We start from the raw sequence: 13,344 nt of genomic DNA, 5'->3' as shown, positions 1-13,344 counted from the left end.
ACCCATTACTCCAGGTCCTACCCTCTTGAGCAGCAGAAAACAAGCTTGCTCCAGCCTTTGGTCTTGGAAATGGAATCCAGAGAAATGTTAATATACATAGGCTGCACCTGCACTGCAGAAATAACCCGGTTTGACACCACCTTCACTGTCATGGCTCAGTGCTATGGAATTGTGGTAACTGTAGTTTGTTCTGGCACCAGAGCCCTCTGGCAGATGATGATGATATTGATGATATTAACATTTATTTTATTTATTTCCCACCTCTCCTCAAGGCTGGGTAGTGAAGGTGAAAAGTCTCCCCAAACTCAGAATTCCCTAGCCTTGAGCCATGGGAGTTAAAGCGATGTCAAACTGGATTATTTCTGCAGTGTGGCTGCAGCCCAGGGGACTAGTCTGAGATGCCACTGGCCATTGCAGGTAGAGCTTAGAAACAAAAGTGCTAAACCTGGATGTTGTAATGCTGATGAATGAGTCCTTCTTCAAAATAAAGAGGAGGCAGACACTTTCAAGTTTTCCGCCTTAATTAATAGCTAAACCCTGGATTTGCATCAATAAAAGGATTAAGGCAAAGGCAGGTTAGGTGCGTTTCTCTTTGAAGTTCTGAGTGCAGGGCTCGCTCCTGGCCGCTAGGAGGCACTGCGGCGTCGCAGCTGGTTTCTAGTTCTCTCTGAAAGGTAAGTAAGAGAAGTGACATTTTTTGCCTTGTGAACGAAGGAGGAGGCTTGGGGAGGGAGCTTTTAAAGAACCAAAAAATAAATCCCAGAATCTCTGGGCAGGACGTTTTCCCTCCCTCCTTTCCACTTGGATCTATCCCCCCTTCCTTAAAAAAAAAAAAAAGGAAAGAGAATGGAGTGTGCATTGCTCTTGCATTGCTCCAGCTCCCTTGCAACACTAAAGGAGAACCCAAGAGTTTGCAGGAGGAGTTTGGAGGCAAGCTTTCAAACTGGAATCGCAACAGGGAAGATGAACCAACTCTTTTCCTTGCCTTCTTGGGTTTCTTTCAGCCAGCTTTCCTTGTGATTTTTTAAAAAAGCTCCCTGCTTTCTCTCTTGGGGCAACTTGCCTCCCCTCCAGGTGTGCTGCTGCTGCTGCTGCCTGTCAAATTGCATTAACCCCAGAGTTTTGGTGAGAGAGAGCTCTGCCTTTGCAGCAAGGCAATTCTTCTGGGGAAAAGGAAGAGAAAGTGTGTGTGAGAGAGGCATGAGGGCCATTTAGGATCTGGAATCCTTGCTGGGTGCAGAGATGACTCGAGGAGGCAAAGCAGTTGCCCATCTGCCAAGGGATGGAGCATCACACCAGTCTTGACCAGAGCTTGCTCAGGTGAAGAAGGAAGGCAAAGAGGAGAAGAAGAGGGAGACTCTGCATCACTCCAGGGCTACTCCAGGGATTGCTGAGTCTAAGGGAAAGAGCAGTCCTATTTCTCCTTCTTTCCCTCCCTGCTTGTCCTGGTCAGCCCTAGCTACTGAAGGAGACTGTGCTTTCCATCCTCAGCAACCAAACTGCTCCTTCTTTCCAGATCTCTGCCCATGGAAGGCTGGATTTTCTCAGGGATGGTGGCATCCTTTTGAAACTTGTTCTCTTGGATTGTTGCAGAAAACAAAAGAGGGAGCAAGCATGAAGTGCCAGTCCCTGTGAACTAACTGCCTGGTGTGTGTTTGGAGGTAAGATTCTTGGCTTTCTCCCTTTAATGACTCACTTTCTCTAGGTCTTATTGCATGTGGCTCCTTGGCAAAGCTCCCTCCAAGTGTCCTGCAAACACACCCAATGTGTGAGCTCTGCCCTAGAGAGCCTGTCTTTTATTTCTAGCGCCCAACATTTGCATCTAGGAGATGGGCACCAATGGAAGAGCCTCTGAGGATGTGAAGAGTTCTTCCGGCTGAGTTGTCACCGCTTGCCTCCCCTCACCTGAGATTACAGGTGTGTGAAGGGCTTCAAGGCATGTTGGGATTTTTCTGTTTTGGGGGTGGATGTAGGGTAGGAAGGTTAGCAAAGGCTACCAAGTTCATTCAGTAGGGCTTCTGTGCCCCGGAGCATGAGGCAATGGTGAGCTAATAGATCTGTTTCCAGCACTGGATCTGTGCAGTGGAGAAAGTACCGTAATGTTTCACTTGGTTTGCCGTTGTTAAAAGATCAACATAGGAGAGTCATTGGGGGGAAAAGTTGGCAACCCTAGTTGAAAGACCTTTCACTGATTGCTTGGATCCCTTGATGTTATTGTATATTTAATGGTGGACCCTTAGAAGGTCTTCTTCTGGATCATATCCTTTATTCTCTTGTTTGTGACATAGATTCAGTACAAGGGGTCATTTAAAGCCATGCGTGTCTGGTACAACCCCAACCTTGTATGTTCAATAATAATGATTTCTGGATTTTCACCGTCCCTTCAAGAAATATTGATTCGGTTGAGAGTGATTTTGTGTATTCAGTCAACCCTTCTCAGGGACAGATTTTGAGGATATATCCACAAGAAAGGTAATAGGTGTAAATGACAGCTTTTAAGGAAGGGACGATTGACTAGCTGACCTCTAAGTGTGTGTTGCACTTTGAGTTTTTTTAATCACAATTTTACAATAGAAATTGGAGAATTGCCCCAACTACTACAGCTGAAATGTACATCCCTCATGAAACGTGACCTCTAGATTTCAAATTTAATTCCCATGATTACATTTCTTGTTTGTTTTAGGGGACATATTGATCTCAGATCCTTTTGGCTTCATGGAAATTCTTGAAGATAAGCTTTTCAGAGTGGTAAGGTGGGAAGGGGCACAAGTATTGGGGTCCATTAGGATACTCTCCAGCGTCCCCTCTTCCTTCCTTGTTCCTGATACCATCATCCAAGGAAACATGGGGACTTTGTCAATAGAGAAGTTAAATAAACCAGTCAGTAATGCTGTCAGTGAGTCTCTTGCCCAGGAGAGGACAGACTGGTGCGAGGACATTGATTTAAATCTTGGAATAACTCCTTCGAAACCTGGCTGGTGCAGATGCTGGTATTTGAAAAGACCAGTTCTAACTTTTGCTGCTGGTCCATCTGGGAGGAAGCAATGGGAGGATGGAGTATTTGGCAGAGGATCTGTAGAGAGAAATGTATTTGATGAAATATGCCTGCCCCATTCCTTTTTTCTTCCCCTGGGTTTGTGAAGTGCATATATATTTTGCGTCAGTCCAAAAGCTAGATGACTCTGGCTGCTAGATGAAGGAATTGAGAGCTGGCATTCCCTAATACAGTGCATTTGCTGGCGTTTCTTTCTCTAACCTGGAGCCACCCAGGTGTGTTGGAGTTCAACCCTAATTACCATGCTGGCAGGGTATGATGGGAGTTGTAGTCCAATGTGTCTGGATTGCACCAAATTAGGGAAAAGATGGACGACAAGTACCAGGCTTGGATTGGGGAAGACTAATTCAAATCGCTCCTCAGCTATGAAGCTGATGGGGTTCTACTGAGTAACTCTCTGTGGTGGAGCCTACTCAGCAAGATTGTTGTAAAGCTTATTGTGTTACCCCATGCAAAATATAAAGTGAATATCTCTGGTGTTGTGATACTGTATTTGGGAAGGGAATGTGCATTGTGTGGGTTTATGTAAAATGCAGGACCAACAATTTCCAGTGCTATCAACATTTGAAGAACCAATGATCATGTGGTGGCCAATATTATTTGCTGGGATTTGTGTCTTCTGCTTTTCAAAAAATTATGATCTTCCCAAACAAAATAAAATAAAAAGAGAAACATATCCTGATACCAGGCTTCCAAACTAAAAGGGCAAAAAACACAAGGGAAGGAATACAGAGGGAACAGGTGGAGGAGGGAGATCAGTTCTTCAGGGCCACGGAACAAAGGGGTGAACTATAAATGAGAATTTATATCCACTTTGGGCCGAGCTGAACTTCCCTTGCTGGCGTTCGTACATTGAATAGCAATTGGTGTCTTTTGTTCCTTTGGTTGATGGATGGAGAGAGTGTTCTTTCCCCTTGTTTCTGGCATCTCAGGACAACAGGCAGTTGAAGGAGTTGAATGTTCTTTCTGGAAGGAAGGGGCAGCTGAGCTCTCTGCAGCATCTCTTGCCTGATGGATGGCCCAGGCTGGTCTTTCTTTTGCCTTGATGCTGTTTCTGAGAAGATGGGGTGGAGAGAGGACAACTAGGGGACAGCTGTGCCTTGGTTCTCTGCCTGATGACAGAAGATAGAGTGTGCTTCCTTCTTGCTGTTCAACCCCAACAGTAGTTGCCATAGTACTGAATGAAAGATCTTTGGTTCAAATCACACCTTAGGCAATACTCTCTTAGAGTGAGTTGCAGTGAAGATTATTATTGCAATAAACAATGTGGACTGCTTAGCAACACTCAATGTGAGCTATATAAATACCAAGTATTCATTATTAAAATTTTAGTGCTTTCCACAGTGATGGGAAACTATAAATTTTGCAAAAAATCTCCATGCACCAATGTGCAGCTATGATTGTAATTTCTGCAAATTGCTTTGTATAGCCTATACCTGAACTCTTTAGCAAGACTCAAGCTGTTCCTGCCTAATTGTTCAAAGCTTAATGATCCTTTCGGCATGGAGCAGCAATGCTAGAAGTGAGAGCTCAGGATTATCGTAACCAATATTGTCCATCTTTGTTTCCCCTTCCACTCAGTGCTGTACCCAAACTATTTTAGGTGGTGTCGAGTCCCTGGTCCCTACAAATCTCACCTCAAAAGCCATTTTGAATTTAAATCTCTAAATGAAATTATGATGCATAACTACAGAATGTAAGGTCACTGGGAGCAGCAGCCTGTCCCCTCCACCCCCTTATGATAGTCTGTTAAATGTAACTAAATATTTCTCTCAGAATCACGGAATCCTAAAATTTTAGAATTGGAGGAAATCTTGCAAGACATTTAGTCTTATCCATATCTCAATGCAGCTTGATTATCTCAATAGGCTGTTGTCCATCCTTGGCTGGAGGACTTCCAGAAAGGAAGAGATCATCACTCCTCCTGACTATTGGTTCTCAGCCTTTGGTTCTGCAAATGTTTTCCAGAATCATAGAGTTGGAAGAGACTACAAAGGCCATCCAGTCCAACCCTCTGCCATGCAGGAGTACAAAATCAAAGCACTCTTGACAAATGGCCGTCCATCCTGTTTAAAACCCTCCAAACAAGGAGGCTCCACCACATTCCCAGGCAGCGTATCCCACTGTGGAATAGGTCTTACCATCAGGATGTTCTCCCCAATGTTTAGGTGGAATCTCTTTTCCTGTAGTTTGAATCCACTGCCCTGTGTCCTACTCTCTAGAGCAACAGAAAACAAGTTTGCTCCATCTTCAATATGACATTCCTTCATATTCAGATGGCCCTTCTTATACAGTACATGGATTTTTTAGAAACCGATTCAAGCCTCCACAGTTTGGAAATGTTCCAAAAAGGTATACATTTCAAATATCAAACCTTGATTTTCCATTTTTTTTAAAATAAGGGACATCATTTTGCTATGTCATATTTAATGGGAGTTGAGCATGAGGATTTTATTATCCACGGGGAATCTTGGAACCAAACCCCATTGTATAACAAGGGTCCACTGTATTAGCATGGCTAGTGAGTCTCTTCTTAACCTTCTCTTCTCCAAGCTAAACATACCACTCATTGTAGGGCACGGCTTCCAGACTTTTCACCATTTTTCTGCATTTTGAATGTCAAGTCCCAGAAGCCCCCACCTGGCTAATGGTCAGGAATTCCACCCAAAGGGCCAAAAACTGATACCTTAAGTCCATTGTTGAACTAGTCTGTGTTAAGACATTAGTCCCAAAGTTCCAATAAAACCAGCCCTTGGAGATATGCCCATATACAAGGCCAAGATACAGCCCTGCCTTCTCAATCAACAGGAAAGAAAAAGGCTTTGCTTTCTTATGTCTGGCAGTCTTTCATGTATTTGAAGAGTCCCTTCTCATTCTAGGCCAGTTCTTTCTTCCTAGTTTAAAACATACTCAGTTCCTTCAACCTTTCCTCCCAGGACTTATTTTTCATATCTCTGAGCATCTTGGTGCCCTTCTCTGAACCTGATCCAGTTTGTTTTATGCCATCTTTTGAAGTGTGTGTCACTGCGTTTTCTCCCCTTCATTTTTTTTAAAGCTGTTAAGTATACCTTTCTACTTTGGTGTATGTAGTGTTGGATTTAGGGAAGATCACCAAAATAGCTTTCCCTCTTCAGTCTAAGCATCATTCCATTACAAAATTCTCATATACAGTTCGATTATTGCCACCACATAACTATCTAATCCTGTGCTGGGGAATTTAGTACATCTGCATCCTGAATCATGTATAAAGTTTGCTGCCACTGGAATAAATCTGGATTGTGAGGAACCTCTCTGAAGTTTTTATGCTTAAAAACAGCAAGGAAAACTAAATTATTAACAGATGCTAAACTGTCTTTTAGGAGCTGAAATAGAAATAAACCACAGCCAGAGAACGGAAGTGAATTTTTGGTTGTTGTACCTTGTTTTGGCAGGGCCATGTTCCCTCCTCACTCGCCATCAACATGGTATACTTGTTGATAGTACGCACATGGGCACCAGCCAAAGATTTTTTTTTATTTGTGTGTAGTTCTTAGTGGTAGACATACTCAAGGAGGTTTACATCTGAAAGCAGAGAGTGAAAGCATCCTGAAAGCAAACAAGGTGCTGTTGTTTCTCTCACTGTTGAGTGCAATATAGAATCATAGATGTTTATCACACTATGCTCTTAAAGAGCTACTATTCCAGTGTGACTCCTCTAGCAGCCTCCTGTTGCATGCTGGGATTGGCAGTTTTAAGGAGCTGAACTTCTCTGCCTGAGAATTCTAAATACCCCTCCTTAAAACTGCCAATCCCAGCATGCAACAGGAGGCAGCTAGAGGAGTCACACTGGAATAGTACCTCTTTAAGAGCTCGTCTGATAAACACCATAGAATCATAGAATCAAAGAGTTGGAAGAGACCACAAGGGCCATCCAGTCCAACCCCCTGCAGGTTTTGCTTGGTTGACTGTTTTAGATTGAATTGGCTTTTTTTTGGAAGAGTATATGTGTTGCTAAATCACATCTCAACTTTTGAGTGATGTACAGCGACTAGACAGAGGCTATTAGAATCTGGGGTTACCCAGTTAAATTAATTGGCACTAGACTAGGAACGTACAAAAGAAAATAGTTCGGTGTGGTACACAAAGGGGTGGTAACAGCCACTAGCTTAGAAAAGAATAGAGACTTAGAACTTTATCGCACACTTTTTTTTGTCCATTACGGGAACTGGAAGGGGACGCTCGTGTGCGCACGCGTGACCAGCCAAAACCGGATTTTATCGCACGCCAAAGCATTTTCCAAAAGACCCCATTCTGTCCCCGGTGCCAAGCCGTCCCCATTCAGTGCTGAGGAGCGCCATTTTCCTCGGTTGAAAAACTTCCGACCAGAACATTTAATACCCCTCATCACTGAACAGGGACGGCTTGGCTGGTCGCTCGCGCACATGAGCGTTCCCTTCCAGTTCCCGCAACGGGCAAAAAAAGGTGTGTGATAAAGTTCCTACAGTTTGATGTGGCACAGGGATGGAAGTCGTGTAGGCCTTGTGTCTCACACTAACCCCCAAGCTCACACTGACCTGAACGTTGTGGCTGAAAAATGCTCTGTTCTGATTTAAAATATAGTTAAAATGCTACTCAAATGATACTCCATCCTGAAAGAACCAATACTCTGAAAAAAATCTAAAGACAATTGGGAGGGATCAGGGGTGTCACTGAAGAAGTGCGGGGTTTATAGAATGCACTGAGTGACATCCTAAAGGGGAGTGACACCACTGTGCCCCAAATATCTGCCTTTTGGCAGGAATGGGATGTGGTGTTCACCCACATCCCTTTAGAAGCAAAAAAGGCTTTTGATTTATAATTGCACCAGGGAGGTTTTTATATAGGGTGTGTGCTTTACTTATGTTTTTAACTTTTGTATGCATCTGTTATTTTATACTGTTTTTAGCTAGATGATTTTAATTGTCTGTACATTTTTTTAAATTGTGAACTAGCTTGGGTTTCTTTCTGGGAGTAAGGCAGTATTGAAATGAAATGGAAATAAATCCTGGAGCTTAGTGGAAGAGAAAGTGTGAGTGGGGCGAGGCTCAGTGGGTAGAAAAAGGAAAGACCTCAGCTTGTATAGAAAACTATTTTTTCACTCTTTTAAACATTTTCTTTGAAAACACCACCTCTTACCCAATGTTCCCTTGAATTGCATGAAACTATGTAAATGTAAATACATTTAGGCTGTGGTTATGATATTGTAATTTAAAGGTATAATGTTAATTTTGCTGCTGGTTTTATGTCACAGCTATTACCGTTACATCCAACGATATATGGGAATTACATTTTATGAGTAACATTAGTACAAAAAAATATTACTAAGGATTCTGTATGGTGTGATATGGGATGGGAGTGACTCCATGAGTTGCCACACCAGGTGATAACAACCCTAGTGATGCCACTGGGAGTGATATGCTGACAGGTTTGGTCATTTTGGTGCAATGTTCTGGTGCAGAACTCTAGAGGTAATAGAAACAGGGTGATGTCTTTTCCACTGTTGTAGCAGTAAGAATGTTGGATTGGGACTTGGGAGATTGTGTTGTGAAATTCACTGGATAAGTTTCATGCACATTTCTGCATACATCTGGTTGGTTGCTGGAAATAAGACTCAGTCATAAATGGATTCTCGACTTGATCCAGCATAAGTCTTCTAATCTCCTTATATATCTGAAGTAGAGGCAGTCTTATTGTACAGCAAGCATAGCCCCCCCCCCCCATATATGTGTTTTTGTTTGTGTGGACTACATATTTTTGGGCTTAATATGTATAATAATGTTTTACATTTCTGACTTTTTTTCTATGCAGCTGTTGCTTGAAAAATGTGCATTTTGGTGAGAATGCAATTTAAAAGTGAATGTGGCTTTTAAAAGAATGTTGCAGAAAATGAGATGGAATTAAGATAAAATGTGCAAAACTGACACAGACAGGCAATGGGCTGATGGTTCCATCCATCTCTAATCGCAGCTTAGGCTGTCCCGTCTTATGACGGACACACCATTTTAAGGCTGTTAGGACACAAAGCCTTGTTTTATATGAGCCAGACTGTCCACCCATCTAGGCTGTCTGTGTTGACTGGCATCCGCTTTGCAAGACGTTTGTGAGCCATAATAATCCTGGAAATACCTGGGATGTTCTCCATGTAGAGCATGTGGTCTTTTACTGAACTATGACCCCATGATATGGCTTGCAGCAATCTTAGTTTCTCTAAGTGGCTTGGGAGTCTGTTCAATGAGGTGGCTGAGGATACAAGGATGACAGCTTGCTTTTTTTATTATTTAATAGTGAAACAGACTAGTCTCTCATGTTTTCCTGTAATAAATCTGTGTGTGTTTTCAAGAAATCATTGGACAGCTGGTGTACTGGGATTCACAGTAACTCAGCTTGCTGGGTGGTGGGTGGTAGTGAGGGAAGCCATGCAGTCTTAGGAAAGTTCACACAGATCAACAGTCTTGAAGGGTGGGCAGAAATGTCCGTGAAAATGAATGAGCAAAAACTGATCAGCCTGGCCTTCAAACTGTGCATTCTTTCATGGTTTGCCTATCAGTCTTCATGTGATAGCAAAAGTATGCATGTAATAAGCGAGGGGTTTTTTTCTGCATGCAGTGTTGCATTGAGATTAATGGTTTAGACACGGAACAGCTGTGTGAGCCAGGTGAAAGCTTGCTCTCTGAACAGGGATATTGTAACGGATAATCTTGCCGCTGAAACGAAGAAATATTGGTCTAGAGATGAGAAACAGTAGCTTGTGACCTGATCTTGTGAGGTTTGAAGAGCCTTTTCAGTGCATGTGGGGGGAGGCTCAAGGTAAGTCTATTGTTAGGGGTGACTCAGGCTGAATTGTGGCCTCATGCAGAACAACTATTTTCTTTTCTCAGTGTGGATCTTGTTGTATGAAGTGGTGCATGCCCAGTGGATTGTGCTTTCAGGGATAGAAGAAAGAACCACTGCTTCTGTGTGCAGTTGGCTCTCAGACATATGGTGTTAAAAGTACTTTCAAGTAAGGCGAAACAATCTGAAATTGGCTGCTTGCTATCGTTGGCATGGCTTACCTTTTATAGCACGTACATTCGTCCCTCAGTATTGAGGCTTCTCAAGGCACTCACTGCCTGCAAAGTGGCTTGCAGCCTTGCACAGGTTAGATGTGCGCTAGCTCTCAAAGGAACTGCCATTTCCAACACTGGAGACAAAAGTTTACTGTTTTGCCTTGCTTTTTATGTGCCAAAAGTCTGATGACCATCAAGGATGTGGTCTTAATCTGCACCAAACCTCCCTCTTCCACCCATCTCAAGAAAGATGCCACTCTGGAACCTTGCATCATCACATTTCATTCCCTAAAATGTCTTAACATCCCTGCTTGTGAGCTTCGAAACCTGGTGTAATACCGTATATTTGGTGCCTTTTGGTTGGCTTAATAAAGGTAATATTGTATTGTGGTTTTTTGGCTTTTGCTATGTTTTGCTGCATTGGATATATACAAGTGTTGCAGGAAGCAAGCTGAAGGGATCTGCTAGTGAAAGGAGCAGCCTTCTTTCCTTTGATCATTTAGATTGCTTTGCATGCTGGCAAGCTTTGGGTGCAGTTTAAGCAGGGGGGCTGTGATCTGAAACCTGTAGTACAAAATTTCAGAAGCAAATATGACACTAGGAAGACAGCACTATGGAGAGGGCTTGAAAGGAAAATAAAAATGTTGCTCTTTAAGAACAGCTGAGATGTAAATAGTAAAGTGAAATGAGATGAGAAATTCTTATAAATGGTTAAAAAGTGAGCGTCAAAGTAAACGGGATATAAATTGCGATTTACAATTTCACCAAACAGTAAGTAAATAGAATTAATGATGCCAGTTAAAACCTTTAAAATTCATTTGGGTTTATTTATTTATTTATTTTGGAATATTTTGACAGCTGGGAATTGCTAAAGAGGTGGATCACGTGTTCTAAAGTAGCACTTCCATATTTAGGTACCAATGAATCCCAGAATCAACAAGTCTCACGCGGCACTGGCAATTGAAGCTTTGCTTCAGGAAAAGCAACAATGGAAACAGCAGTAAGGTCTTAAAAGGATACATCTGTTTCATACGCACTTAAGATCCTTGCAATTATAAACAGCTGGGAAGACAATGTATACAGATAGGAGTGGCAGAGAGGAATACTTTTTCCATGGCTTTGCTTCTCTCTTTAAGATAGTATGGTATTTGGAGTAGGAAGGAAAATACTAGGTTAATTCTCTTGGAATGTCCAGCTGCTTTGTAACAGGGTTTGAGCCAGTGCTCAAATTCTGTTTCCTTCTCTAGTAAAATGAAGCTGATGGCACACTGTGGCTAAGAGAACAAGGCTAACCATTTTTGATTACCGTTTGGCATGGTAAGGATTGGGACTGCATTTATGGTCACATGTTTAGCATGGAAAACAGTAAGTAAGGGGAGACATAATAGATTTGTATAAGTGTGGTGTAGAGAAAAGAGCATAGGGAGAGTTTTTCCTCCTTTTCTTATAATAGCAGAAGGAATACTTTCCCATTGTTTTACAAAGGAAAACTGGGACATATGGCCAATTACATCAGAATGTGGTCAAGATAACAAAGGTTATTAATGAGTTAAAACACACAAGCGAAGAGAAGCTGCAGCAGTTTGCTTTTGCCTGAGCCTAAAGGAAAGGGCAAGATTTTGGGCCCACTCTCCTCTCTCAGCTGATGAGTTAATTGAATACAAACTGCTTTTGCATATTGACCTCACTGTGCAGCTATTTAAGGAAGCTGAGAATGACAGGAAATAGTGGGAGAACAAATGAGAAACAGGAACATTTTAAAAGTAGCTGAAAAAATGGGATGCCAGAAGATATACTCAACTAGAAGTTGACCTTGTGTATAAGTCAATGGTGGGCTTTGGGGCCAAAATTATGGATTTTGATATGACCCATGGATAAGTCGAGGGTAAAATTTAGGGGCATATCACAAAGGATCTGAAGGATGAAGCAAGGAAAACAATGCCAAAGAAGTTACAAAATTCCAGCTATAACTGTTTGTGCTCATTACTAAAGGTAGGATAGATGAGAGAACAGAAAAGGGTCAGTGCTTCTAGGAGAGATTACACCGTTGCCTTTTACCAGGGAATTGTCCTATTTTTGTAAGAGTTAAAGTACAGTACTTATATTGACCTGTGGATAAGTCGACCCAAGCTTTTTGGGTCAGTTTTTTTGACTAAAATTTCTAGACTTATACATGAGTATATATAGTAATCAGGAGTGTCTCTGCCAAACAGGGGCAGCTGGAAGGTATGCAATGGGGTCATCATTTGAAGGTGAATGTTGTGAGATTCAGGACAGAGAAAAGGATGTACTCCACACAGCACATAGTTAAGCTGTGAAAGGCACTACCACAAGATGTACTAATGTCTGACCATTTCACAGCTTTCAAAGGAAAGTAGATGGGTTTGGGAAGGATAGTGCTGTCAGTGTTTACCAGTCAGGATGGTTATATGACATCTCCATTATTACAGACAGAGGGCTTCTGTATTTCAGTTGCTGAAGAGTGAGTGATGGAGAGTGCAGTTGTGCTCATGTTCTACTAATGGTCTGATGATGGGCAACTGATTGGCCACAACAGAATGCGCAATTCAATAGGCCTTTAGTTTGATACATCAAGGCTCTCCTCATCTTCTTATCTGTCTCCTGAGAGACAGCAGATGAGTTCGAAATATGTTTTTCCTCTGAAAATGATCCCCAGTCAGTCTCTCAGTTGTGTCAGTCTGGAGGCTTGCCATTGCCTCCCTCTGAAGCTGAGAGCATGTGAATTGTCCAAGGTTACCCAGTGGGTTTCATGGCCATGCTGGGAATTGAACCCTAGTCTGCAGAGTCACAGTCCAACACTCAAACCACAATGCCACACTGACTCTTGGTATTGGCATTACCATCCTCTGTTTAAAGACCTCAGCCACAGATGCTGGCAAAACATCAGGAATAAACTCTTCTAGAACATGGCCACATAGCCCCAATGTCATTTGAGGCCATTGGATTGTGATCTAGTCTCTGGAGCAGCAGAAAACAGGCTCATTTCACCATCTACTTGACATCCCTTCAGCTGGCTATCATCTCAGCTTTCAGTCTTCTCTTTTCCAAGCTAAACATACCCAGCCTGTTATTCCTCTTAAGGCTTGGTTTTTAGACTTTTGATTGTCTTGGACTGCATATGTACCGCAGAAATAATGCAGTTTGACATTGGCATAACTGCCATGGCTCAGTGCTATGAAATTCTACAATTTGTAGTTTTATGTG

General features: G+C 42.3%; 1 protein-coding gene across 1 annotated transcript in view; it reads left to right on the top strand.

Moving 5' to 3' along the window:
* The first annotated feature begins 825 nt into the window (after positions 1-825).
* Positions 826-13,344, top strand: part of IL1RAPL2 (interleukin 1 receptor accessory protein like 2) — a 464,513-nt gene continuing 451,994 nt past the window's right edge. Inside the window, exon 1 of the mRNA XM_042477717.1 lies at positions 826-1,661. The gene's annotated coding sequence lies outside the window, so the exon portion shown is untranslated. The remainder of the gene's footprint in view (positions 1,662-13,344) is intronic.

Source organism: Sceloporus undulatus, chromosome 7 (assembly GCF_019175285.1).
Source record: "Sceloporus undulatus isolate JIND9_A2432 ecotype Alabama chromosome 7, SceUnd_v1.1, whole genome shotgun sequence".
NCBI classification, from domain to species: Eukaryota; Metazoa; Chordata; class Lepidosauria; order Squamata; family Phrynosomatidae; genus Sceloporus; species Sceloporus undulatus.
This window is presented reverse-complemented; position numbering and strand designations above follow the sequence as displayed.